This window comes from Culex quinquefasciatus, chromosome 2, assembly GCF_015732765.1.
Source record: "Culex quinquefasciatus strain JHB chromosome 2, VPISU_Cqui_1.0_pri_paternal, whole genome shotgun sequence".
In the NCBI taxonomy this organism is placed as follows: Eukaryota; Metazoa; Arthropoda; class Insecta; order Diptera; family Culicidae; genus Culex; species Culex quinquefasciatus.
Genome location: NC_051862.1, coordinates 155,868,536 through 155,874,535, shown reverse-complemented (window position 1 = coordinate 155,874,535; position 6,000 = coordinate 155,868,536).

The following is a 6,000-nucleotide window of genomic DNA, read 5'->3' as shown; positions in this document are numbered from 1 at the left end:
AGCAATTTTTGGTCATATAATCTAATTGAAACATTAACACATTTTTTGCAAACAAATCAATCTTTCAATGTAAAATTTAATGAACAATCAAAATGATCTTTTGTAAATTTGACAAATTGCAGTTAATCCAACTTGTAATAAGTTTTGCATTTTTAATTTTTGATACAAAATTGTCTTTCAACAAATTTTATAAATTGAATTTAAATTGAATTTAGAAATAAGAAAGGGGATTGATTTTCTACGATTGCATAAATTAATGGTGCAAAATCTGATTAAAAAGAAATGATTTTTTGGAAAAATCGTTTTTAAACATCGAGAACCTTCACAAAAAAATAAAAGAATAATTTACTAAAGCAAAAGATAATTAGTACCTTCCTTTCTTTATAAAAGGTACCATTTTCAAGTTATAACTTCTTTTATGTATACATTTATGATTTTTTTTAATCTTTTGCATTTTAAAAATACTTCTTAAAAAAACACACCTCAAAAAATAATTTTGAAAGGCTCAGATTTCATTTCATTTTGGAACTTTGAAATTAGAGTAATTATTCTCTGAGATACAGCAGCACAAAGATCGAATCAATAAAAATGATTTTTTCTAAGTGTCACCTTATCAGCTTCAATCTTTAAACTAATGATCTGAAAATGGATCTTTTGCGAAATTTTCTGATCTTTTCAATGAAAATAATTACCGTCATCAGGTGTGACATTAGGTCTGGGGGTGAGATCGGGTCATACAAAAATGCTGAAATTTGTATTACTCAATTTCACTCAACAGACCCAATATCAACCCCTGATAACCATATTTTAAATAAATAGATATTTGATATTTGATTTGATTTCAAAAATAAGACCAAATTATAAAATATTTAAAATATTTTTATTAAAAAGATAAGATAGTATTGCAAAAGTTTCTTTTTAACATTGGAAACTAGACAAGAAGATGTCACATAAAAAAAAATCTAAAATTAAGAAATATATATTTTGGGAAGATGCTTGGAACAACTCTGGGTTTATTTTAAACAAAGTGAAAGATTTGATCAAGTTTCTTGAAAAAAGATTTTTTTTTTATTTGAGAATTCCTCAACCTTCAGAAACGATGAAACTTTTTTTTTAATATGGTGGAAACCTTTTTTAATGCTCTAGTAAAAATGTTATTTTTAAATTAAATTTTCCTTCAAACCAATAATTAAAAATACTATAATAAAACTCTCAAAAGCAATAGATTATTTTTTTATGTTTTCCATTTCATGAGATCAATTGAGCAACTTTGTTGAATGAAAACTTTACATGATTTATGATTTTGATTCTAAATTTTTAGTTTATTTGCTAATATCATTTCATAATTTTTTCCGAAAATTTCAAGCATATTGTTGATTTTTTTAACACCATTTTGGTAAAAGATGAAATTAATAAAAAATAAATGATACGTTACAGTTGAAGCACAGCTAAATATAGGCTATTTCTGATTTTACTGAAAGTTTTCAACCTTCAGCCCTTTTCCAAGGTTGAAGGAGGAACAGAATTTTAAATGTTCAGCTTTATTATCAAGATACTAAAGCAAAAGTTTCACAATATACTATGAATTCAAAACAATATATTTTTTACGATCATTGGCGTCTTCGCTCGCTCCTAAAATTAATTTGTGAAGCATCATTGGGTAGGGTAGAGTAGTCATCAATGAGACACGGGGAACAATGATAAAATTGTCCTAACAAGTCGTATTTTCAACCAATCAGGCTCATATTTGGGGGAAAGATGTGTCTACTTGATACACGTTTGCCATAATAGTGGCTTTGGTTATGGACGCTCCCTTGCAAAGTTATTCATACATGTTTGATTCTGGGGTGTAAAAGTAAATTATGGACAAAAATTACATTTTCGCTCATAGGCTGCCATTAACACAAAAACTATTTTTTCTTCAGATTTCTTTCGACTATTCATAGGGAATGAGCTGGGCTACAATGTCCTTTTATCAGTTTTGACCAAAATTAAGAATATGCCCAGAATCCAGGGCTGTCTCATTGTTCCCCACTCTTTTCAGCCCATGGGTAACAATGAGACACTTAGATTTTTTTCATTAAACTTTTCAAAATCTTTGGAAATCTTTCAAAACATGAATTTAAAGTGATTTTTGGCATATTTATTTAGTTTAAACTTCATTTAACCAAAAATATAAAGTTATTTGGTAAAATGCATGTATTTTACAAAATTTAAATACTTTTTAGTATAACTTTTGTTAATTAAAGTTTCAAGTTGGCAAAATTGCTTTAAAATGTTCAAGCCAAGTCACCTGCAATGATACAACACAAAAACATGATGTTTAGCTCGAAAAGTTTTGATTATTATAGAGTGTCTCATTGTTCCCCACCTGTCTCATTGTTTCTGCCAAGTGCGTCTACAATGAGACAGTTGAATAACTCTGGTTGTAGACATCAGATCGATCTCATCTTTTGGTCAATGCTAGAACACTTTAATAGAAAGAAAATGTAATAAAAAGCTCATTGAAAAATGCAGATGATAAAAATACAAAAATCATTGAAAGTTGAAAACCAAAAGTGTCTCATTGATGACTACGCTACCCTACATTGATATGATACAAAATGAAAAAAATAACTTTTTGAAATAAAAAAATGCAATCGATTGCCGTTGAATTTTAAATAACATTTTCTTATTCGTAAACAAAATTTGCAGCCTGATTTCTAGTTGAATATGAAGAGATTCATTCCGTCATTTTAAAATCAAAATTTATCTGAAATAAAAAATAATAATTTTATATAAAAAGAAGGTTTTGGGAGTCATTTGTAATTGGGACGATAGTTTCACCAAGAAGTCTTGATTACCTACAAATTTAAATTTTGTTAAGTTACAACATTGATTTTGTTGAACAATATAAAATACTATTGCTGATTTGACATAGAACCGTTCCTCTTTGTATCGTATTGAGTTAGCAATTGTTGCAAGCCCAACCGTATTCGCCGTTACTTGTTTGCTGGTCACATGTTCGGGCAATTTGTACATATATCCTAAGATGGGATGTTCCAATTTCGTCCTGCCATGACATTGGTTATCAAGCCAAACAAATTTCTCCGAAGACATTCCCTTAAACGACTCCAATTTCTTGCCAGTTTGTAGTACAAGTCTCAACGTATCCCTCAGCGCAGTAATTTGAGCATCATTAGAAGCGAGCGAGATTTGTGTGCCGTAATAAGCCCTGCACTGTGTAACATGCGGCAGGGACGACCGTTCGCGACACGGGATTTCTCCGCGGAAAACGGGGCACATGTTCGCGTCACGCGTCCCGTGTGCCACCTACCACACGAGCGCACACTCTGCTACTACTACTACCGGGAGGGGTGGATTAGATCAATTGAGGTTAGGGGTTTTGATACAACACACGCGGGGTTGAGCAATTATCATTCATGAGAAGGGAGTTGGGAAGTTTTCTGGCATATTTGATTAAATTTTGAAAGTGATATTTTTCTAAAAGTTGAGTTATTTAGAAACAATAATATAGCCCTTTGGCATGATATTAAATCAACTCATTCTACGAACAGCTTAAGCATCCAGGAACGATTCAACAAACTCAAAGCTTCCGCATCCATCCATGCATTGTTACGTGCACATAAGGATGAAGCCCGGCTTGGTTACTAAACAGATGAAGTATAGGCACTATGGCAACAACAATAATGGCACCGCGTAAAGCTTCATCAACTAGAATGCTGCCTCTGTTCAACGGTGCGCAATGGTTCACGCGAAAGCAGAAGAATTAATCAACCGAGCTGTTCGAGCACGCTGCGGCCTGTCTGACATTACGAAACAAAGAACTTTTGCGTAAATTTGCTGAATCAGCTCATCACCAGCCTCTAGATATGGCGCTAAATATTGCCTGTTGTGCACATTTATGAGGATGTTTCATCGGTCAAAGCATCATCCTAGAAATGGTACCAGCGCCATCGTAAACATCGTGTTTACGATTTTGAAAACAGTGTCACTGTTTTATTTTTTCAATTTTCAAAATTATACCAACAAGACAAAGTGACGTCGCTATCCTTAAAAAAAACTCTTCTAATATACAATCAGCTCTCCTTTTGTGGGCGCCACCGGTTTGCGTGCAGAATGTTCAATCGCTTGCAGCAGCAGCAAAAAAAAAAAGAATTCCATCAACGGATGCAAATTCTCAGATGTTGCGGTAATGCAAAAATAAGCTGCTCTTTGTCAACCCCAGGACCAATGCATGATGTCATTGGCACGTTTACGATGCGACATATTGCACTTTGCGCACGGGCTTAGCGCATCGCGTACAGGAGGAATTTTGCTTTTCCATGATTAAGGTGACGACTTCCATCATTACCCTTGGTTTTTCGATAGCCGAAGCCGATATAAATTTTGCTTCGATTCAGAACTTTACATTTGACTTAGAGCATAAATTCCTTCAGGACCTTCAAGAAAAAAATATTCAGCATTGATTTAAATACAGAGCGTTTAAGAGTGATGAACTTCATCGTCCAAAGTTTGTTTTATTAAAATGATATTCAACTTGTTTATTGGGTTTGTTACTATATACACATCTCCCCAGAGAAGCCATTTTGCACCATTAATTTGCCAATATAAAATTTCCATACCAATTTGGCAATTGCCCATTCAAAATTGGTGTGTGAAAATTCAAATTTTTTCATATTTTGAAGGAATTTTTGGATCGATTTTGTGTTGACACCGAAAAAAAAATAAAAAAATATGCTGATTTTTAAATAAACTTTTAATAACTATAAATTTATTTAAACAAAAAAACACTGTTTAATTTTTTGGTATGTTAAGTATAAACTTTATTGATAAGTTTATTTTTAGTTAGTTTTGAAAAATAGTGTAAAATTTCTATACAGTTTGCTTTTTTAAACTTTGTTTATGTGGCCTTTGATTACTGAATTTTTCTAGTTATCTGCTCTTTTCAATAATTACAATATTGAATAATATCAAGAACGAGTTGAAAAACACATATTTCAAGCATTTTCAAATGTTGGTAAAGATTTTAAAATTTTGAAGTAATTTTTTGAATAGAGCAGAAAAAATCACAGAAGTTTTGATTTTTTGGCATTGAAAATCGGACCATTAGTTCCAATGAAATCGGTGATCAGAATACGAAGGCTGATTGGGCAACACTGAAAATATCTCATTTGTCCTATTTTTATCTTTGCATAGCCAAAAATGCAAAAGGAGAGGATTCTCTCAGCTTTTCGTAAATTTTAAAACTGGAACATTTCTCAAAAAAGTTTCCCAAAAAAGTTTCACAAAAAAGTTTTCCTGAAGTACTTTTCAACGGCAAATTTAATTATACATTAAAGATTGAAGTCAAATATTTGTTCAACCTATTTTGCAGTTTTTTCGTTACTATGTCAAATAATTTTCGCACCTTCTGGAAGTCTTTTCAAAGATAAAAAATTGCGTTTCTAGGAAATCAACTTTTAGTGAAAAAACTGACTTTAAATATTAGCAAACAAAATTTCCGTTTATCAAAATATTTTTCGGCGCAGTCCAGTCCGAAGAAACCAAATCGATCAAAAAATTAGATTGAATTTTTACATACCATATTTGTAAAGGCAGCTGTAAAAATTGTATGGGAAATGATATGGACAAGCTGATGATGCAAAATGGCTTCTTTGAGCAAATTAAAAGTTTCAACCAGATTAAAAAAAGGAATAGAAACAGATTACTTGAATTACAAAGAATTGATCAACTACAGATAGATGTTTTCAACACCATCCCCTTTTTTAACCAAATTTTCTTTAATTATTGAAATGAGTCTGCAACTGATATATCGACGTCGTCGTGCTATCATGTCGCACCCGCCATTTCGACGTTCCGAGAAAAACGCGTTTTAATGTTTGACCTTGAATAAACAAAAACGAGAGCACGCATTGTAAACAATAACAAACACGTTTTGTTTGGTTGACCATTCTGTGCATTGCCCCGAAGTTTGGTTGTATTTGGTTGCCGGAGTCC